Genomic DNA, 24,185 nt, shown 5'->3' with positions numbered 1-24,185 from the left:
CTGCTGGATCGAATTCGCTTACCAGATTTTCTATGCTCTATATTTAACTTTTCGACATTGTAATTAATGTTTTTTTTATATGAGTGAATCAGTAGCCCCATACGTCATTTGCTGCTTTGTCTGCCTAACTGCAAAAACAGAAATAGCTTCTAGTGTGGTCCTGACATAAGAAGAGTATTGCACAAAAACCACTTTGCCTCGGATTTGTAATGACAATGGTGCCGTGGCTGTGGTGATACCAAGGACTTACGCTCTCCTTTTACAACCTTGCCCGCAAAATTAGTACAAGAAGATTGTGGGATTATGAGAAACAGATTTGTGCGCAACAAAACAAAAGAAGAATTTGAAAAAATAGACAATAATTTTGTTCTATCTGTTTCTATTTTAGAGGCAACCTTCGCTAATTCTCTATGTCTAGTCGTATGAATTGACTGACGTTTAGTATTAGTTCAGAAAAGTTCCGGAGTAAGCAATACTTTCTTTGCGGACACTAGTGTTCAGTTGGGTTTTACGTAACAACATTTATAGGGAGAACTGCATGAGGAATAATACTTATTGCACGAGGCAGCTCTCACACGTGAACCTCTTGCAACCGAGCTAACGAAGGCTCAGGCACCGACCACAATGTGGCTGAACACGTATACATCCAAACGAAATGCATACGTGTTCTGTTTATGGTATTAGGCTGAGAAAAAAGTACCTACAAAATGCTCACGCCAAATTGATATTGGATATTCTGAGCTCTGCTGGCGTTTATTTTTCACTTTTTGTTTGCTCTTGCCAACAAACCTGGTTCAGAAGTGCTTAATGGAATAGCGCTAGTCAGGAATAAAATGCAAGCCTGTTTTCAGGCGTCGAAGCGAAATCAGTTTCGCGAAGTCACCACAATGCGACAGTTTTTTTGCCAGAAAAGCTACGCAACTCACGTTAGCGATGGTCGAAAGGTATAAATTCGTGCGAAATTCCGTGATAAATATTGCCTGAATAAATGTGGAACCTCTTTAAATTTCTATATGACGCAAGTATCCTACTTTTATATTCTACAAAGGGGGCATAGATTTGATTATGAATATAACCTCGGGCGCTGGGATTAGGTGTACTGTCTATTTAACATGAAGTGCATTCGCAGTATCGAATTAATGTAATATAGTACGTATAGTTGACACTGTGAATAAAAGATGTTGGAATGCGAAGACGCTTTGTATGTTTAGTTTGCGAAAAGTCTTTTTCGTTTAGTTTTCGACAAGTGCGTAGAAAAGCTTGAGAAAGATAACAAAATTTAAGAACTTTATTTTAAACAATTGCTTTCTTGTCTCACGTGTACTTCCCTTAAGTTGTCTGCTCCATTCTTTCATGTAGACGTGCCTTTGTACATTCCTACTTTGCTGTTCTCCCCCTTCCAAAAAAGAGAAAAATAGAAAACGACAAAATACGTCCGCACGTGCATTTGTGTTCCGCTGACGAAACCGAAGAGCGTTTCATGTATGGAAACTGCTTCTAGCGAACAGGGCGCTTGCAGTAGAACTCCATCCACTCGCTTGCTCTAAACTGAGCGGAGGCACACTTCAAAGCAAATCTGTCCACCACTGGCGTGGCCTACAGCAAAACGTCTCAGCAGATGGCACGCACTCTAGACGTAAGTAAATAAACGTGTCTCGTCACGTCATTGGCTCGAGGCAGAGATACAGTATACAGAGCTGACGCCATCGTTGCGTCAACAGAGCGAGAAACAGCAAAAGAGCCGGCGTTTCAGTTGAATGGTGACACAACACGCTAGCTCGGCAAAGGAAAGCTCCGGCTTATATCTATCCATGAACAAAAATAAAAAGAAACAAGAAAAGGCCGCGTTTTTTTGTGGAACGCAATAAGTTCCACGGCAAGCCACCCGGCAACAGAACGTTTCCGAATGCTTTGTGGCAGTCTGGAGCAAGCTTGCAGGGTCGTATAGTATATGGAGGCGACCCAAAATGCCTGGTGTGTGTTTGTGCGTATACACACACACTCTGCCCGGAATGCGAATTCGAGCGTGGCTCTACAGGCCGGACCCTGCGCGGAATTGGATTTCGCTTCTCTGGTCGTTGCACGTTTTGACTTGGAGCTTGAGCGCCAAACTGGCAGCACCGGATAAAGATGGCTCGAGATCGAGCTTGTGCACGTGGCTGCGTGCGCGTGTGTGGATACATACCGGAGCACTTTCCTGCCCCGGGGCTCGTTCGCTCAGAGGTGGGCGTGCTTGCCCGAAAGGAATCAATTTAGGCGAAGTTTTCAGGTGCATGCCAAACCCGGAGCTAGGAGATAATGTCACCGGCCACTTTTCCTGATTAGGGTTAGGTGCGCTTTGAAGCTTACGTGTAAGCTCTTTCACTAAATGGGACATTTCATCCCTTTACTTGAGAGTTGGTCCTTAGAGCTCCATGCACGAATTTCATGTTTGATAAGTACGTATAAATAATATACCACCAGACAAATGCAAGTTTTTTGGGCACCTAATCCGCCTGGCTTGACATATTGATTAAATCAGAAGGCAGCCTTGGTATTATTTATGTGATTGAAAACTTGGGCCATTACGTAGAGTAGAAAGGTTGCAATTTTTTCGATAATTTTCTCGCAAGTTCATGCTTTATGCGATTGAATGGAGTGGCTCGATAATAAATTTTTACATCTTTATGGAATTCAGAACAGTAAGAACCGGAGAAAATGAAATAATCAACTACTACTCGCAAGATTCGTGTCATGTATTTTTCGGCATGACCAGCAGACAAACGGTTACCGCTAGTTGCTGCTTTGCGCCAAGTTGGCTACCTTACGACTCCTCGTGGCGATTCTCGGGTGAGAATGTTTTCACATCACTGGTTTTAACGACGAGAAGGCGAAGTGGAGGGTGGTCTTATTTCTGTTTGAATAATTATTCGCTGAATAAATCGAATGGGCCTTTAAAAAGGAGGTAAGCCTTCGCGATTGGTAGAAACGGTTTTTTCGGGGTATTTCATAACTTTCGTTAATGAACATTTTGGCGGCACGGCTTCAGGTGCGCATGGTTGCATATTCCTAGAAGCTCCGCGAGATTCAGCAATGACGAACAGAAGTAATGTGCGTACCAGGTTGTAAAATGCACTCTTTATTAGCGAAACACATTGCTTAATTACGCCATGGGAATGTTAGGAATGGAGAAATTTAGCGCAACAGTCACGTGTCGCACAACCTGTAACACAAATGACAGAAGGACGTTCTCAATAGTACGAACTGTCGTCAGTATATCGGTCAATGAATTGTGGGTCAAGAGTGCTTACCAGCGCGAACGATGGTACAGGAGGTGACAGGAGAAGAGACGAGACAGAGCCCTGAACGACAACATAAGGCTGGAGCGAAGAAGTCAGGAAAGGGCCCGTTGTATTATAGAAATGAAAATCAAGAGACAGTAGGATTGGGCGTGTTGGTATAACATGATAAAGAGCGCTTACCAGCGCAAACGCGGTACAGGAGGGGACAGTAGAAGAGACGAGACAGCGCTGAACGACAACTTGAGGCTGGAGCGTCGTTTGCGCCTCATGTACCGTCGTTTGCGCTGGTAAGCACACTTTATTATGTTATACCAACACACCTAATCCCACTGTCTCTTAGATTGTGGGTCCTTTGCTGGTGTGCAATGGAGGTAGAGCCGTACGCAAGAATACTGGACACTGAAATGATAATGGTTGATACTTCCAAGAAGCGCTACAGCTCCGAGAGCGGCACTGACAGTGATGAAAGCGTATACCGGCTACATCAGCAGTGAAGAATCTGAGGACGACGCCTTCGAGCTTGTGAGACACCCCAAGGAAAAGGGACAATTTCTGAGAACTTCACCTGATTCGAGTGGGACTACCATGCGATCATCGCGGGATACCGAAAAATTAACCATCCTTTTCAGGCCAGTTCTCGCTAGGGACAACATGAGACACCTTAACCGGCAAGCCGTGTCTGTACAGCTAGATCCACTAGTGCTGAACGAAGTAAAAGAAGTCATAGTGAATAGCCGCAAAAACATTCTAGCGATTGACGCCATTCATGTGACTGCACTTGACAGATTGCATGAAGTTACAGAACTTAACGGCATGAAAGTCCGCTCTCATATACCGCTGGGCAAAGAAGCGGCACTGGGGTAATATATAATGTTGCCGAAGCCATTACCAACTCGGACCTACCAGTATTGATTAAGCCGGCTTCGGAAGATGCCATCATTGTAAGTATATGTCGCATCAGAACATCACGATGGGTAAGAATTACATTTAAGGTTGAATCACTTCCATCACACGTAAAAGTGGACCACTTCCAACACGTAGTTCACCTCTTGTACCGAAACCACTTCAGTGCTGGAAGTGCGTGAAGTTAGGTCACGTAAGTGGTGTGTGCACGAACTCAACCGTCTGTTCCCGATGCACTGGGCATCACAACAAGGAGACGGGTCAGGCCACGATACTGACGTACTCAAATTGCAATGGGCCACATGATGCCTCTTCGAAGGACAGCCCTTTTGTTCGAAGGCAGCTAACAATTCTGAAGAAAAGGGCTAGAGATGACATCTCATACCGAGAAAAAGGTGCATCAATCACGCGACGACGTCCTGTCGCCGGCGCTGCACCAAAGCCTCCAAATTCTTGTCGCTTCGCGAAGCATGTCCAAAACCACCTCCACCTCTCCCACTCAGGCCAAGTGCTGTCGCTTTAAGAACAAAGGTGCTTCTGCTAGCAGTGGAGCTGACACCTCATTCTTACTACCCAGCCCGAACGTAGCCGCCTCGAAGGACAGTGACACCTCTCTGCAGCGATGCAGGTGACGCTTGGACCAAACTCCCAAAGATACATGCATCTTAATCGGTACCTCATAACTTGACGGATGAAGGACAAGTTACCGGCATGGTCAGCACGAAGGTCGGTGCTATGCGCGTGCTGCTGAGCAAGATGCAGACACCGACAGCTCGAAGCGTGTTGCAACTGCTTGACACCATCACTCCAGTTCTCGGCAGCCTTCAGAAGTCTGCTGCTTGAGAACGCTAGCAGCACCATCATGGCTTAACCATCGGCAAGATTTCGGGTGCATTGGACCGCGCATATAAGTTAATGCAACGAATGTGCTCATTTGATTAAGACACGGGTGTAACTCACCGTACGTTTTGTTAAGCACACGACTGCTGCTTTGCTGACGGCGTGAGTAACATTTCTCTCCTTCTCTCTCCCCAACTTTTATTCTCCTTATTCTCTCCCCAGTGCAAGGTATCCTACCAGGCTCAGGCATGGTTAACCTCCCTGCCTTTCTGTCATCCTTATTCTCTCTCTTTTTTATTCGCACGTGACATTCACATCTGCCCCTCTGGCGTGTGGTAACGATTAATGTTAGAAGTACGAAAGCTAGGACGAGTTTGCAAGGCATTAAGGAACAAATCTGAAGCACAAGAAACAAGGACCAAAAAAGAAGAGTAGAAATGACAAGCGCTTGTACCGCTAGTTGTGTCTACTCTTCGGTCCTTGTTTTTTGCGCTTCAAATTTCTTCCTTAATAACAATTCAGCTTTCCAGAAGCCACATTTATAGCCTCATTCAAACTGTACCCCAACATCTTCGATGATTGTTCGACATTAAGGGCGCGTTACACACGATACATTGCCAATCACAGAGTTCCAGCAGTTGCAAAGCTGATTAACCAGCTTTAGTATAAAAATCCGGAACTACTGAACATTATTACAATGGACTATACCGACCAAGCACTTGGCGAACAGCAGCGAACAGCAGTATAAATTTAAAGCATGTTAGCTGAGACTGGCCTGTCGTTCGGACGATATAAATGATCATTCTAAAGACTACTAACTTACCGGCCTACCTTTAAGGACTGCTATAATGAGAAATCACTGGCTGCTCCTACGTTAGCGGTTACGGCGCGTGATTCACCAAACACGATTTCGAAGGCGCGGTCTATTTCAGGCCAATGTTGTGTCAGGAAATAAACTGTATAGCATCAGGAATATTGTTAGGCAGTAGGCAGTGGGATTACAGCTTGTAATGAATGGTCTTAGTAGAATTACTGTTGGTCAGTTTCATTCTTAATCAGTCTGTAGTGAATTAGGTATTTTTCTAATCAATCGCGTTTTGGAATTTTATTGTTGGTAAGGCGCTGGCTAGTTACAAGGTCTTCTTACCTAAACTGTGGTCGTAAAGTGCCACGGTTCATATAAATCTAGGCTTTTCCATTGGTGTCTTGCCTGAAGCCCTACACGCAATGGCAGCTCAGTCGCTGTCATGTTACGGTGGTAAGTTCGAGGGTGCGGGTTCGATGTTCGGTCATGGCGGCAGCACTGTTATACGTGGGTGAAATTGCAAACCGCCTGAGCACTAAGATTTCGATTAGTGGAAAGAAACCCACCTCGTAGAAATTGCGCAGTTAAGGTAAGAATTGGGCAATACGGCGTGTCTCGTAAGAATAGGGCAGCATTTCCACCTAGAACATCAAAAATTTATTTTTATCTCTTCACGGCACTGAGCGGCTCGTTTTGCACAGCCTGTACGCGACGCTCCTACCCAGCTGCTGGGTGATTATAGGAACGCGTTAGCGTGGAATACAGTTGAAATAAAATATTCTCACTTCACTTTGGTTTAGGTGCAGACTTCCACGAATAATTGCTCAAGATTGACTTTTTTTTTTCTCCCCCGAGACTGCGTAGTTGGTTTCAGAACGTCCTGCGTTCACTGCAATCAGTTTTTTTTAAAGATTCTTCATTGCAGTGCGAATCAAGCAAGAGAGTGTCCAGGTGAAGAGAAGCAAAGAGAGAGAGAGAGCCGATTTGCAGCGACGCATGAAGAAATCCGTGCCGGAGCGCGCATGCTTCATTACCTCGGCGTACAATCAATACCAAAGCGATCAGCGACACGCTGCCCGACGGGCTTGCGCGAAGCCGTATAGGCGCTGCCTGCTGAGACTAGCTGAGCTCGCAGCGTTTCGAGGACTGGCTGGACACGCCGTTAATTACGGGGTCGGCGGATGCCGCCGAAACCGAAGAAGCCCCCGAATGAGGCCTCCCGGCCGATATACGGCTGGCACTGCAGCGGCGGTGGCAGCGGCAGCGGTAGCCGGCATAGTGGTGCGGAAAGAGGAGGGAGTTGCGGGCGCTAGCGCTTCCCGCCGATAACGCTCCGTGCAGCGGGCCCTCCCGCCCGCGCAAAAGTCGGCACTCTATCGCGCGCGCGCGTGCGCGCAATGTGGTAGCCTATATTACCGTTTCTTTTTACTTGCAGAGGAATGCCGCGTGGTAGTTGAACACGGAATGCGAACATGTGGCCCGTGATTTTCCGGTTAAATGACAACTCCTCGCAGTACCGAAGCGGGCAACGCTGAAACTTGGACGCGCTTTGTGACGGTGGAATTCGGCTGCACATTTTTCACTAGAACGGAAGGGGGGGGGGGGTACTCGTTGCGTACGCTATCAATAAGCTTTGTACGGGTGTACGCCTCGATTAACCGCTGCTGTCAATGTTTGCGCTAAAATTGGTAAATGTCGCACGCGAGTGAGTCGGCGATGGTCCAGTAACGAACGCAGCCTCGTCGAGTTGACAGTATACAGCTATATATGAAACTTTTTTAACTCCCCAAGCCTACGGTAGTGTACGTATCATCTGGATGACGAGAGCCTCTTGAATTAGGAAGAAAAAAAGCTGCTGAAAATTAGGCGTTTTGGGCAAAATTATTTTGCTTTAAATTAAAGGGAATCCGAGTGCTTTATTCGCGTATAGTGGTCGTAAAATTACGAAGACATCCTTCCGCCATCTATTTGTACGTTCTTACCATGCATATTTATCGCTTCGGTGACGTTTTATTTGTTATAACACTATGAAGTGTTGTAGTGGGAAACGTGGGAATAACTTCAGCTGCCACAGCTTAATTGCCTGTTGCGAACACTGCATAACAGAATAAGGATAATTAAAGTTGTAAAAAAAGTCAATTAGCTGCAAGATTCAGGGATGGAAGAACCGTTAAATATTAATACCATGTTTAACAAGGTTCTTCGCGGACACTCTCGCGCGAGTGCTGAAAGAAAGAACATGACAAAGTGCATGCAAGTTATTCTGTGTTGTTTTTTCGCATCATAACAAATTTTGAGCAAGCTTGTAAGTCAATGAAGAGCATTTTTCAATTCAGCTAGAAATTGTAAGCTCAAACTGCAAATACACATCTGTGCGAGTGTGTGTGTGTGTGTGTGTGTTTGTGTGTGTGTGTGTCAGACAAAGAAAGCAAGACGATAGCGCAGGTACAAATGAGCGCGCATATTTGTGTCTACGTGACAGCGTTTTTCTCACGTTTAATATTTAGGCAATCACTTCTACAGTAACTTTATCAACTTATTTTTACTATTACTTTCAATGCTCGGAGATTCACAGTGCCACTTCCTTGAATATACAAGATGTCTACTCTTCTTTATCACCAAGCTGTTGCATATCGAATAATACTCTTGAGGCAGAGCCGTTTCCTCTTCAGCCACATGTACTGGTACTTTATTCGGTTCATTCGTTACATACCGGCAAATGGCAGAGTTAACGTTATTGTTGTCCCGTTTATGTGCGGTATGCAGCAGGCGCTTCTGCATGGATCGCTCAATCTTCTTTCACAAACACCGGGCTGCTGAGAGAGGGTGGGAGCCTGAAGCATTGCAAACCTGCATGACAGAAAAGATGTGTTGCCCAAATCGCGACACGAGGGCAGCATACCGAGTAGGAGCCCGCAGGGCGTGCCATGAAATATAACAATAGGCTGGTGGAGCGAAGCTGCGATGACAGCGCTGGAAAATCAGCTTCGCATGTAAGGCCCGAAGGTTTAAACCAAAAACATTCACAGTGATGAACGCGAATGCCAACACAAAGTTGTAGGGCCCGCGATTAGTTAATTGTTCCGTATACGCTCCTCTGGACATCGTGTGCATGCTGTTTCCGTGCGCTGGCTGTTTTCTATATCGCAGTATAATCTGGTACGAGCTGGCGAGGTATATTCCGAGTTTGCGCTATATTGTGACTTCCTTCCTACAACAAGGCCCTTGCCCTGTGAGTGGCAGTTTTGGAGATGTGTAGACCTCGTGTACGAACGCGTTTTCCAGGTTGAATCAAGTGAATGAGTGAGCCATTTGACGGGGATATCGTTCGTCATTTTGTGGACTAATCAAGCCTACTAGCAATACATCAAACTCAGTGAGAACCGTTGTGAATGCTTTCGCCAATAGGGGCGCGCTTAGCGCAAGCCGGCTTGTCTCCCTCCACGCCGACCGATTGATCATGCTCTACAAACAGATATTCTGCGCGTGGGAGCGCAAATGTCAGAGGATACCGTGTCGCTAAGCAGTATTTTAAATATGGAACCGACCACTTTAGTCAGGGTACGTCCATTTGCTTTGCACTCATTCATACTATCAGCCGGATGTCTCGGACTGTAGTTAACTGTGCAAATGATATGCCCGATATTCTGACCAATCACAGGACAGCACAATATGTAGGAGGGCGTGCAGAGGGAGCGAGTTCAGAAAGGGTTAGTGTCTAGCTACCTACTTTCGATACTCCTCCGTGCTTCGAACCGAGAGCCTCTGAGTGGTTCGCGGAAGACATTCGCAATAAATATCTACGGCACTGACATGCATAGATAATGGCGTTCATGTGCCGCAATTTTCATATATTTGTACAGAAGAGCAATAAATAAACGCATGGTATTTTCTGTAACCAAAAACACCGGTGGAAAATTGTTTTTGTATTGTGTTCGTACCACAAGACGGATGATTAAGCGCCACGTATTTGCGAGTCAGTCATTGCACCTAAAGCTGTATTCACACGACGGATGTCATCGTGGATGGATCGATCACGTCCCATGTGACGTGATTCTGATTCCTCTGCAGCCAGCATTCACACGGCAGGGGAGAATTCGTGCCACAAGCGAAGATTTCGGTATTGATTCCTTAGGATACCAACTGTGATTTGGGCTTACGTCGCTTCACAAATCGCTCGGTGCAGATCGAAGCGGAGACGCGGGAACGGGAGGTGACGTATAATGACGTAGTACGTGGTTCCGCAGTGGAATTTCGATTTCGTCCATTGTGTGAATACAACTTGACGCGGTCATCTGAAAGCTCTCGTACGTTTTATACGTTTACTGCACACCTTTTCTATTCCCAACAAAACTTAAAGTGAGCAATGACATTAAAAAAAGGTACAAAAACGACGACAATGTGTGTGACGACTAAGAACAGCTAGCGATTATATATTTTATGTCTTGACCTTGGCTCATGTAGATAGGGTACTCATACTGGCAGCTGAACTCGCTACAGTTGCGGCTTGGGCGAGTCGGGTATGGCTAAACAAGGAAAAAAGAGCGCGAAATTCAAACATGTACAAGACGAAGAAGACACGACACGAGAGCTGATACCAACAGCGCTCGTGTCGCCCCTTTTAGGGGCGAAGCTCCTTAGGGCGTGGGCTGTGCGTCCCCTGTAGCCTGTATGTAGCCACCTCTAGTTCAGTTCTTGCAGTGTTCACTAGATGGCGGTACCTTCTCCTGTATGTAGCCACCTCTCGTTTAGTTCTTGTAGTGTTTACTAGATGGTGGTACTTGTAGCTGATGATGAAAAGATGCAAGATGTTATAAACTAGAAAGCGGTGCTTGTAGTTGATGAAAGACGCGAGACTTTATAAAATAGGAATGATGTCACATATGGCGCGTGTCATTGGTTGAAGGCAATCGTTCGATTTAGTGCGGCGACGTACGCTAGGGGGAGCGTTGTAATAAAGTCCGTTCGCTGTTGGCGCGCGCTCGGAGTCGCCGGATTGATAAGGCTGCACAGCGGAGAGAGCGCAAGGCGGCAGCAGCGCGCGCTCGCAGACAGAATCCCGATGTGCGAGCGCGCGAGGCAAGGGACATCGCAAGCCATCCATCGTCTAAGAACAAATAAAAGTTGATTTGTGTATATACACACAGAGCGTTTCTCACGTCTTTACATGATGATCGACTGGGTGAATTACACGGAAGATTCACAGTTTACCGATGAATCCCTCCGGAGCTTCGCCCATTCATCATCATTCACCCCGTGAATATGCCGTAATTTTTTTTATCTGTTTTGCGCTGTTTTTCCCACTTTTAGGCTGAAACCGATAGTGAAAGGAAGTCACTCCTATGGCTTTTTGTGCTCTGTTGGCCGCCATTTTTCGTGTATTACAGCGAAAGCTGTTCGAGATTGCAAAAACGGCCGCTTTTTGCGCCGTATCATCCACCAGCAGCGTCGGTGCCCGCAACTCTTGTCACGGGAAATGAGAAATCAACTAAATAAGTCATATTTCGGGCAGAGCGGAATGCGAATGCAGGCCCTCTACGTGGAAGTTTAGTGTTCTACCATACATTCAGACTGGTTATTGGAAATCCGTTGGGGACAGAACTTATAGAGGTTTCATCTCGTGAAAAGAATCACTTTATTACGTGTATTAAAATGGGAGGTTTTACGCGCGAGAAGTGCGATAAAATTATGAGACATTGTAGAGAAGGGTTCCGGAAACCTCGACCATCTGATGTTCTTGAACGTGCATTGACAACGCTCACTACCACTTCGCCTTCATCGAAATGCGACCGCCTCCACCGCCGGGGTCGGAACTGCGATCTTCAGGCCAGCATCTAAACACTATAACCGCTGCTCCATAACCGCGCCGGGAAACATTTGTAATAAAGTGTTTTAAAGTAGTAAAATAACGGCTACAGGAGCCACACAATGCGAATTAGGTAACGAATGGGTTATTAAACATTTCCAGTCGATTACAAAAAGGCTCAGCCATAATTGTCCTATCGTCATCAGCCGCAGCATCAACAAAGTTCACATGCCTTGCTGGGGTGTAGTGGGCACCACGCTTCTACGAATAACAAATATTGACGCAGTGGAAGCTTCCCTGTTCCACAACAGTTGTGATGATTTATGGTGCAGAGGTTGTCATGCACGTGGGGTACACCTGTGGTAATTGCCCCAAATGCGTTTAAAAAGACCTTGACTGCTCTTCCAGCGTTTGCTGTGCGTGCTGCACATTGCCCAGACATGTGTCATTTTTTTGTTTTAGTACACTGTCTAAACATTCATAATTCAAACATACCTTTGCACATATAATCAGTACACATCATCATCATCATCATCATCATCATCATCATCATCGTCGTCGTCGTCGTCGTCGTCGTCGTCGTCGTTAAACGCAATCCTCTACATTGCGCATACGCAACTCCATTTCATGACACATTGGCATGTACAGCAGTGACAACTTCCGCAATGTTCTTTTTCACCATCCGATGGTCCTGAAAACCTCTCAGTAAAACAGCTAGCTGTACGATTGGTCACAAGAGCCCGGACGATACAAGCACTACCTCTTTAGCGTTTCAAATGTTCTTTCAGTTATCTAAACGATAGCCTTTTTCACCATGTACTATGACGAAGTTGATACTTTGATGTAGACGTTTACACTAGAGCAAACTATTAGCACATTGGCCATCGTGGCAAGAATAGACAAAGGCGCTCCCGTAAACCTCGTGGAAAAATATCACTTGTCACGGTAGCGTCTCCCGTATTACACAACCCAAAACAGGCACGAAACGCTAAATTTCGTATTCGCAAGTTAACACGCACGCAATTCATCTTCGACGTATGTGCCGTAAGATACCTTGAAATGTTATCCTCTGCGTCTGCATTAATCCAGCATTAAAGTATGCCATCATTCTTCGCAGCATGTCGTTTTCATGGTAAAGAGCACGGCACACAAGGAATGGCACATACACACGTGAAGTGTGCTACGATAAAACTTACGTGCTGTATCTGACGTTGATGTTCTGGAGGAAAACTGAATGTTTATTTAGTAGGGTGCATTTCACAGCCAGTACACTACCAGGGACAAAAATATGCTCTATACTGGAATTGCGTCCTGTGTTTCATGTTCGTAGAACAATTATTTTATTCGCTAAGGGTGGTTTGAATAAAGTGCCTTGTCTCGTGCATGTTTTGCAATGTATTGATCGACTAGAACTTCACCGTGGTGTCTTGCGAAATAGCTTCTTCTATAAATAGCACACTATCCTCTTCCCATAGTTTCTGCAGTGTTCTCTTTATAACTATTTCAGAAGAAGTTTTACGGACGTAACGTCGCTGTTTGCAAACTAAAACCACCCTCCTCATTAAACAACAACAAAAAAAGAGAACGTGTTAAGGCGGCACAACAGTTTTAGCGTATTTTACTCTTTTTACTTTAAGCCTGCTATCAACATTGCTCTGCTGCGCAGCTCACAGTTCGCTCGAAAAGAGTCTGACAGGACTCACCGAGAGCACTTTACAAAATGGCTACGCTCAAACTCCTGCTCATCAATCTTCCATTAGAAGCGGTGGATTCAGAGTCCCCATCATTCGCCTCATCTGCAAACTTCTTACCGCTACAAGCGATGTCATAAACTAAACAAAATGAGAGCGAAGAGAGAGATAGAGGGGGGAGGGGAGTCGTAAGAAAAGTTTACTTTAAAAAAAGATAGCTAAAAAGTTGTACAGCGGAAATTCATTGCAGCTTCATAAAACGTTGACTGGTTCAAGATACCTGATACCGCTTCCTTGAGAAAAACAAAATCTCATAAGACTAAGAGGAAGCATATTCTAAGGGGAAAAAAGTGGCATAGGCTGGGGCTTGCTGTTCATTTTATTATTATTATAATTAAACAGCCCCGATGCTACACACATGGACATGTGACGCACACACTTGGGAATTCAGTTCCTTTTCTGCGTCCACGTATGCGAATAAGACGAAGAGCGATGTGCGTGAGTGAGGAGGAATAAAGGTTGCGCGAAGGGTAATCGAAGGACAAGAGAATCGAGAGAAAGTTGGCGGCAGAGAGGCATAAACATCGGCGGTGCGTAGCTGAATATGCGAAGGTGCATTTTGTCGTGGTCGTCGTAAGGATGTTGGTGGGCAGGCTGGTCGAGCTTGCCCACCTGATCACTGGCGTGAATGATCGATTTCTGCGTCTGCGTTTCCTCCGTGACAGAAAAAAAAGGAAGGGAGGGAGGGGAATAGTTTCCAACAACTTACGCGTAGGGGGCGCCACCGTGCGATAGAGGAAAAGACAGGGGCTGTTCTGGCCTGTTCTGTTCTAACTGTTTTGCTGTGCAGATGTTGAGGTCCCTATTGCGGCTAAGCTTTCCTCAGCTATGCACGGTCTTTCTCTCTAGTCTCACTCGACCTTCTCACAGTCACACCTCTACTCTTTCATTCCCTCTTTAGCTTTCCTTCTTTCCCTTTTTTTTGGCTGTCTCTTTCGAATCCCAGCAGAGATTCTTTTTTGTGGTCTTCGAGGCAAATGGACCAATCAAGAAGAAGAAATCGGTGGTGGCGACTGCTGCGGCTGCAAGCTTATATACCGTGAGGCGCCTGGAGGGAGACCTTGCGGCGCGCCGGAGACTATTATCGCCATCTGGCGCAGCCGTTCGGGATAGAGCAGGAGGAGCGTCATTCCGGGCGAGACCGACCGTGATGTGGCTTCTTTTCCTCATCTGGGAGCGTTCGAGGAGAGTACATCGAAGCTGCTGCTGCCGCTGCCCCGGATGTGGCTCCCTCTCATCTTGGTGCACGTTGCTTGCCTTCTTTATTCTCGTCTGTCTAGCCACATGTTTGACGCACACCCGGCTTACCTATACGTTTGTTACAGAAATGATTATTGCGCAGATTCACTCGTAGCACTTCCGGCTCGCCTAGAAGCTACAGGATTTGCTTTTGAAGCTCCGGTGTAATTATGGTCAAACCAGAATTAGCGCCAGCAATAACAAATTACTTAAAGTACAGAAGGTAGGACAACTTTCGTTAATGTTTACGCGTAGCTTTCCTGTAAAGGTAAAGCCTCCGTCCAACAAGATGGAAGCGATGTTTGCGCTCTCGAATTTCGGATCTGTCATCTGGAGATTTCAAAGCCGAAGTACAAATGTTCTCATCTAGCTTGTAATTTGCATGGACGAATTTCATGCTACCCTGTACTGACGGCCAGCTCTCCAACTAACTTAATGGAGACATAATGCAGGTCAAGGGTCTGCAGAATGACAAACTAGGGGATCTGCAGCTGTATTGCATGATATTGAAACATTTGATAAATATGAGCTGACTACCGCCAAGTTGAAAAGCTCGCAACTTTCTCGGCTCAGCAGCTTACGCTCTTAAATATGAACAAACGCCTTTCGCTGCTGTTGTAGTTTGCGCACGCATCTGTTTACGTACATGTATTTGTTCGATTCTACAGCAAACTTTATCACAAGGTACGGGGGCCCGACGTTACCTTATGCAGAGCAACACACCAACGCCGAGGGCCGACATTTTGCTTGGAACGTCGCTATAATTACTATCACAATAAAATAACTGCGAAAGTTTTATCAACCGAGAAGGTATGATGCACTTATGATTAGTGCAAGCGTAGTGGAGTGCGTGCGTGCGTGGGTGGTGTGTCTGTGTAAGCTTCATGGGAAATAGAAGTTCTTGACTTGAGGCACCGAAGATGATGTGAGCTCTTTTTCATACAAGTCCTAAAATTGGAACAAAGTACCTTCTCCGTATATCATGTGAAACCTCTTCTACTTATGCTTTTCTCTTTTTAAAGTGCACCGTACCTATGATTGTTAAGGTCCTTGAATGACGTTGCTGTTCTGTAAAAAGACACCTCGCACTATTAAAAATAAGCGCGCAGCACAGGTCGGCAAAACGTCCTTTAGCATTCTGTTATTTGTTTTTTCTTCATCTTCTAAAGGTGCGCTTACTTCTAACAAAAAGGCGTGCCTTCGTGGTCCTATACCACGAAGGCGCGCCCGCATAGGGACGACACAACATTCGACTAAGGATATCCGCGACGACGACCTACGTGCCATCGCTGTGTTGAGGTCTTTGATAAGCACGATGCGCACGACCCTCTGCGGATTGACAACGCCTCCAGCTTGATGCACACTGCAAGTTCTGGATACTTTGGAGCCAGGACTTACAAGCTTTTTTTAACACCATGTATTGCAGTGTACTTTATCTAAGACAGTCGAAGACAACCGCACTCTGTGACAGTTCATGGCTTTATTACTTTCTGGGCATGTGTGGTACACACCACTAAGCGGGCTAGCGTATTACTTTACTTATCTTTCCTTATCTGTGATTTCCCTCCCTTTTCTCCCTTTTCATTTCATTTTATTTCATTTTTCATTTGATTATACTGTGAGCCCCATTTGGGCTATAACAGGGGTGGAAAAAAAACCAATATACATATAAAAAAATAGGTACTCCCTATACAACTTCTAATATACATAACAATGAATGACAAGAAATAGCCAAAGCACTCTGCTCTTGAGGACATAGAATAAGCAAATTATAAACTATACATCTTTATACACGACATCCCTTAGGCCCTTCAAGAAAGAAGGTACACATTCTGATAAGACAGTGGAATTCGGCAGCCTGTTCCACTCACTGATCGCCCGCGGAAAGAAGCTGAACTTAAAACAATCGTTGTGTGATCTGGGATTTCTCGTGTAGGATAGCAAACCGGGTTTACGCTGTTAACCTCCCTCACTTTATTTTGCGTTTCTCTCTCTCTCTCTTTCTCCGTACTTCTACCAGCTATTCTCAGGCAAAAGTGCGCAACGTTTTTTGTAATAATTTATCTAGGAATAAGATTACCTAAGATTTTTGTTATGAATAATCATAGCGTAATAGGTTTTTCTGAACACGTGCTATCATATCGTACGTGGAATTCGTTGTAGTTATGTGGGTTATTTGCTTGGGACTTTTTCAATGAACAAACCCGTCAAGCGCTTCTATATTTGTCATCTGATGCTGATGCGTTTCAGTCGATGAGGCATTTTGTTTCTTGGCAATTAAGAAAACGACGATGAACCGCTAGCACGCAAGCTCTCTGAGAGTGTCTAGTAGAATCGTGTATAATTTTATTTACGCGTTATATGTAGGTGCAAGTAACCGCAAATTATTGACATTGACTCCGTTAGCTGCTTATCACGTTCAGCAAAGGTTGTAACGCGGATTCATTTGTACGAAACTTAATGTTTAATTGCGCTGAATGAAATGTACGAAAGAGTAAACACAAAGAGAACATGACAGCTTGCGCATGCATTTATTTTGTTTGTCCATCGTACCTGGTGCTCAGTGAAGCAACATTAAATTTCTTCGTTTATATTATTCCTATCGCTTCGTTTTTCTATAAAACTCATGATTTGTTGCTTCGTAGCATTTTTGCCTTCTACTATCTTTCGTCTTGTCACTCATACGTACATCGGTATACTTGTTTTCTTGCTAATATTCGTAATTTAAATTTATAATAACTTTTGCGAAGGGTTGCTGCTAGCTGCGCTGATCAAGGAAGATTTGAGAATGACATGGTTTGCGTTCCAAAATTGGTTGGGGAAACTAACGGTACATTTTCATGGAGAAACCATGAAATTCTTATTCACTCTTATGGTGTAGGCTTTAGTGAGCCATAATTTCTTACTTTTCACGTAAAGGCATTAGCGATGATGCGCCGAGCATAAATGTCAACCACGACGGATTTAACAATGAAAAAGCCATGCCGCCAATCAAAAAGTACTTATACTTGACAAGTGGTCCGGATATAAAAATTGGCCCCGTATCTGCATGTTTCACTGCAAATGTCGTCGAAAGACGATAGTCATGCATGTGGAGAGATTGAACAAAACGTTTATTTGATGTTCTAGTGCGCGAGAAAATTGGTGAATGGAAGCACTGCTTTAGAGAGTTTCAAACCGTGTAGCGAAGGCGAACGAGCGCATCGAGGCACGTTAGACACGAGTACCATCTGGCAGTTATCTTTGAAAACGAAGGGAGGCGTACGCGCCCACGGAGAAGGATGCGCGCCTGTCTCGGAGGCGATAAGGTGTAGAACGCAAAGCGACGGGCAGATGCCACCACCGTGTCGTCTTAGCAAAACGTTGGAAACACTTGCCTTTTAGAGCATCGCATTGCACTGTGAGTGCAGCGTGATAAACGCTACGGTCCTTAGAATAACTTGTGTGTGCCTTCTCTGGTATAAAGGCACTCATACAAAACATCGACGTGTTGTTATGGTGCCTCAAATATGCACAATATTTCCTTTTTGATTGACAATCGCACAAGTTTGAACGCTAAAACTTGAGCATTATTGGTGGGCGCTGTGGATGGGGTTTGCCGTTTGAGGTACCGTTTGGTGCCGTAAGGAAGTTCGTTACTGTGGAGAAACAGACAAATGTACTGACAAACATACATACATACAAACATACATACATACATACATACATACATACATACATACATACATACATACATACATACATACATACATACATACATACATACATACATCAAATTTTTGGTGTCGAAGAAAGACTGTCGTCTTTCACTATCATCTTTAAAAGGTGCCTCGAATTGCTGCTAGTGAAAGCTTTTTCTTGTTAGTGAAAACTAATACATTTTGATGTTTACGTATGACCTAACAACTCTGAATATACAGAGAACGTTGAACTCATCGATACACCTGAATACGACAGTAACACGCACGCACGATTGTTTTATATTTTGCTCGCTTTTTAATGCACTATTATTCGCGCAAGAAGATATGAAAATGGCCCGTGTAGCCTGAAGAAAAAAAATGGCACATTGAGTTTTTCATATGCTTATTTTTTGCCGTATGCAAAGTTCCAGGATTTTCTACAAGTGTTTATTCTCCCGCGTATCAGAACCACGTAGCGCTCGCGGGCATCGAGGAGAAGAAACATGAACACGTGCGCACGTGCCGCATAGAGAGAGCTCTTTCAAAGAGGCTACCTAAGCGAAGCACATCGCCAGACTTCTTCATTATTCATCAAGGAAAGAGAAGAAAGGAATAAAAGCAAGCATGGAAGTTTCAGCTCGGGCTGATACGCACAAAAACGCGACTACTCAGTGTGCAACGTAAGAAAAGCTACAACCGAAGCAACGGGGGGAAGGATGCGATGTTTGGAAACCGGCGTTGCGTTGTATGGGAGAATGTAGACGGAGAAATTGAGAAGGCTAGCACTGATGGAGAGGTAGCATTGAGGCGGTGGCTTCCTTTCAGTACGCCAGGGCACGCCGCTCTGCGGAAGAAGCCTGCACAATAAAAACGGTCGGCGGAGACGGTGTCTTTGCGCAGCTAGCGTTCTCTTCTCGTTTCGTGCGTGCAGTATAGCTCGATCGTTGTTTTCCCGCCACCCGCTACGCACTCTGCATCCGGGCCCTTTCGCCGAGCGACTGACATGAATCTTTTACAAATGTGGCGCCCGTGGTTAAGCTGTAAGTCGATGTGGGACGGTATCACCAAGCTGCTGCTACGTATACGCGGGCCCAGCCAGGACGAGAAGCGAGAAAGGCGTCGGTCACGTGCATCCGTGTTTCGACGCTGTTTGCTGCCCTTATTGCCGCCTTCGTTGGGTCCTCATGTTCGGAGTCGTGAGAGAGATCTAAGTCTTTCTATAAACCTCGAAGTGGTAGTTCTATAGCGCTTTCTAAATGCGAAGATGTTCGTGATGGAAAGAAAGAAATATAGTTCATTTGAAAGAAAGCGGGAAAGAGTAGAGAATGGTTCGTTAGCGCTTCCCTCAACCATGGCGTGTGTCGTTTTCCCCTGCTACGCTTCGTGGCCGAAGTATTCCGAACGGCAGTGCAGCTGCCAGAATTCCCACGAGCTATGCTGCGTTTACCAAACTAACTTTCGAACTGACACGAAAAGCTAAGACTGTGTGAATGTACAATTAGGTCTGCCTATCGGTCGTACTGTTCTCCTCACTAGGCAAGTTATGACGCTTCACCAGCTAAAATGTGAACTTGCATCGGCAATATGAAACTCTTCTGTGAATTCTATTTGCTCTATTAGCATCGGCATGCATTGAGGTAAGGAATATCAGTGTGTTCATTTTGTCTAAAACGCAAGATTGCACAAAAAGACAGCGCAAGTGAGACTAGGTTCCCACCACCTAACATCTCTTCCAAAAGACTTTGCAAGAAGAGTTTAGCTTACCCAGAAGGCCTTCCAACTGACTACATCCCTGCTGAACGAGTCCTGACACCTCCTTTCTGCCTGGGCCAGCCTAAAGTTTGTCTGACTGTGATGATTCGTAAGAAGGCGGAGCTCTCGTTGCCTGTTTTAAAGCAGCTGTCCCTGCTGATGCTACACGAGGAATATGTAGACCACGTTTGCCTACATGAATAGATCAACAGCTACTGAGAGATCTGCTTGGGCTGTAAACTTTCTAAAAAAAAGAATGTATGATGTTGGAACGTCCCATCAGACTACATCGAATGCTGTGGAGCTTACGGCACTCCGCAGAGTGCTTAGGTAGATTCAGCTAGAAGCACCACTGAAATGGGGTATATTTAATGACTCCAAGTCAAGTCTGCAGTGTCTCTCATCATTTTTGCTTCGTGGTGCACAAGACCTACTAGTGTTGGAAATGGAAGAAAATTATCAGCAATTAAATTAGAAAAGACATAACATAATGTTCCATTGGCTTCCGGCCACTCTGGCATCGATGGTAACAAACATGCCAATAATTCTACCAGGAATTGTCATGAAAGTGGCGTGAAGGAAGCCATACCAGTGTTAAGAATGGGTGCAGCATAAAAATTCACTCACTCGTACGTGGTATCGCACATTCAACTTGGAAAATGACCAGTTTTCTGCATACCCGCCTTTGCTGTCTGGATCTGTTCAACTTCAACTTCCATTCGTTCCATCCCGATCTGAAACAACAGTCCTGCTGGTGGCTTGGCGTGCCGTTCACGGGCAGATTTGCGTCCCGAATAGGAATGCCAGACAGTGCTGCGTATGATCACTGAGGCAGCGAGGAAGCCATTGCATATATCCTGTGTGATTGTCCTCATTACAGCTGCCAATGACAACAGCTTTAGGCAATGTTAACACGACTCGATGACCAACCGCTTATCGAGCAGTCAATTTTGAAACGCCGGCACGTTCCAGCTACCAACCAGAAAACGACGAAGGCGCTGCTGAAACTTTTGCAGTCAACACATGTCGCTATACGATTGTGTGACACTGTCGTGCTTGAGTGTTCGCGTGTTTTTTATCATATTATTCATCGCTCTTTCCTTTTCTTCTTACGTTTCATTCCCTCTTACCCTATCCTCAGTGCGGGATAGCAAACCGAAAATTCTATTTTAATTAGCTGCCCTGCCTTTAACTGAACATTTTTCTCTCTCTCTCTCTGTCTCTCTCTCCCCCCAAAACCTGCAATGCACGGAAAAGAGAGGGCTTAAATAAACAGCCATATCAGACTAAAATCAGGTATTCAAAGGCTATTTTGTATTTTATATTGAGTTGAAATGTTATTATTGCTTTAATGCTTTATACTTTGTAACATGCTCTCTTCTATTGTTTTGAAACAAACTTCACCACTGTCTGCCTGGGGGACCGGACCTTTGTCAAGCCGAAGAACTATCGGCTTTTTCTCCAGTTCTCCCTTTTTCACCTTTGTATGAAATGGTGAAAATAAAAGATATTTGGTTTGATTTGATTTGATTTGATTTGATTTTCTTCAAAGAAGGCAAAGCTGATGCAGCAAACCTACAATATTCTTCTATTACGTTGTAAATATTTAGCCTAAACATGGTGGTACTGCTATGTATGTACGCCATCCCTGGCGTTGTGGTCTAGTGGCTAAAGTATTCGGCTGCTGACCCGCACGTCACGAGATTGAATCCCAGCTGCGGCGGCTGCATTTCTGATGGAGGCGGAAATGTTGTAGGCCCGTGTGCTCAGATTTCGGTGCACGGTAAAGAACTCCAGGTGGTTGAAATTTCCGGAGCCCTCCACTACGGCGTCTCTCATAATCATTTGGTGGCTTTGGGACGTCAAACCCCACAAGTCAATCAATGTATGTACGCCAAGTTTTTATTGTTGTATTTCAACGCGCTTGGCGCTGGGAAGTAGGTCGCAAGCCACATGTTGATCGATGCCTCAGACTTCCCACTCATAACGTACAGAATATAGGCCAAGCATAGTGTGACAACACGACATGACTTTGAAAGCAGTGAACATCGTTGATTGCTTTGAAGTAAATTGAGTTGATAGCTAAGACAAGTTTATATCATGGGTAAGTACCATTGTACATAGTACAAAAGCCCCGAAAGTTTGGGAAACGCCGTGGTCTGCCAACTATGCAAACTTTGCGAGTTTTTTTTTTCAGTCGACGAAATACCAAAAACAAACCTGTAATAGTAAAGTTCCTTTGTTGTCTGAACGGCACTTACTCGCTGCGTCCTCCACCGAGCGAGTTATGCGAGAGCAGGAATCCAGTGCATCGTTACATGCCCCAGCGTCGGCACGTGTAAGCTCAGTTTTTTGTTTTTTTACAACGCGCGCACGTACAACATAGCGTCGTCGTTGGTAAACCGCTGCACGCCTCATTTCGCCGAGAGAGAACGTGAGGGACAGAGACAGCGTAGCCAGGCCAGCGCGGGTCATCCGCTGGAATAATTTGCCCTAAAGGAAAACAAACACGTGTCAACCGCAGACGCGGGCGCCATTCAGGACGTTTCCTTTCTTTTTCTTTGCTATTGTTCGTCTTTTCGTTTCACCTGATAAGAAGAGATGCTTCTCCTGCGAGCACACGCGCACGCTGGAGAAGATGGCAGTGGTGCTTGGCCGTCGTCGGGTTAAGGATATAGCCCCGAGACGGCTGAGGAGCCCGCAGGGATTCCGCGGGAAGGCGAGCAGGCGCCCCCAGTTAGCAAGGCGAACCGCTGGCAGATATAAGCTCAGTGGAAGCGAGAACAAAGAAAGGATGATAATAAGCGAACACGTGTACAGGAAAGGAACGAAAAAGAATGGAAAACGAGAGGTTATTTTTTTTTGCGGCCCCAAAGCGGTCGCTGCAAGAGGATAGGCACCTGCAAAATGAGACGCCGAGACAGCCGGCGCTGCGTGCGAGTGTGCCCTTTCGGAGCATTATTACATGGAAGAAAAACCTAGCGAGTTGCAGAGTACGCGCTGGCGCTGCTCCCAAATTAGAAGCTTTTGTCCCTGACGCCCGTACACTTTCCTGCCTCCCTGTATCATCCTTTCCTTACACCCATTGCGACGCCGGTGGCAGCGATATAGTTGGTCGAGTATGCCGCGCCGCTTGCTGGCGCCAACGCCACTTGGCGCAAACACGCTTTTGTTAAAGTTTGGGGCTCTGTCGCTTTTTTTTTTTGGTTCATTCGGCAATTTCTTTTTCTGTCGCTGAAACGTTTTCCAACTTCGGGCGTTCCTGATGGTGGGACAGTATTGCCGTAGACAATAATAATTGTGTTACGTACGTATCAAAATCAAGATGTGTTTATGAGGCCCGCCGTTGTGAGTTCATGATAATTGATGTTATTTATCTGGGGCTTGTAAGCTTTGCTTCAAATATCGCCACATCGTAGGAAAATGCTTTGTTGAGCGTGTGGAATGCACAGCAGCGCTCGTCGTCCTCTTTTCTTGTGTGTCGTTCTTTTGCACTCAAATCTGTATGGGCACATCGGCACGTTTTTGGTGATTCACCGCCGTCGAAGCGCTACTCTTATCTAACATGCTACCTCAAGCTCAGCAACGTGATGTCATAGCCACTTGGTTGCCCTGGCCGGTAGAAACAGAGAGATAGAATGGGAAAGTGAGAGTGAGTGGAAACAGAGAAACATAACGCGGTGGTTGATAACATGACAACACCGTTATTAGGAAAGGTCGCAGTGGAGCTTAGATGTTTGCGTACTCTTCCTGAGTGGAGCAGTTTATTAAAACAGCAATTCTGGAAGGAAGCCATCAGATGCATCGTCCCTAATATATGCACAGGAAAAAATTCATATATATATATATATATATATATATATGCTACAAAATATCGTACGTACCGGATGTAGCTTTATAAATAGAATTATTATGCGTCATGCAAGGCACATTTGCATCGCAAAGTAGAGTAATTGTTGTACATATACAGGCTTGAAGATTAATGAAGTTGTACATCCTAAATGTTGTCTATATATACCTGGTATCTGCTGTGGTTTCCTTCAAACTTGTGCCTGGCATTTGTGTTGGTCGAATTTCTCGTGAGGCTGCTGACTTCCTAAGGAGTTGTACGTGTTCTATGAAAGCATG

At 45.3% G+C, this 24,185-nt stretch overlaps 1 protein-coding gene across 3 annotated transcripts in view; it reads right to left on the bottom strand.

Annotated features, from left to right (window-relative positions):
• Positions 1-24,185, bottom strand: part of LOC119170190 (glutamate receptor 1) — a 159,267-nt gene that overhangs the window by 54,017 nt on the left and 81,065 nt on the right. The window lies entirely within an intron of this gene.

The sequence above is a fragment of the Rhipicephalus microplus genome, chromosome 2, assembly GCF_043290135.1.
Source record: "Rhipicephalus microplus isolate Deutch F79 chromosome 2, USDA_Rmic, whole genome shotgun sequence".
Lineage (NCBI taxonomy): Eukaryota > Metazoa > Arthropoda > Arachnida > Ixodida > Ixodidae > Rhipicephalus > Rhipicephalus microplus.
This window is presented reverse-complemented; position numbering and strand designations above follow the sequence as displayed.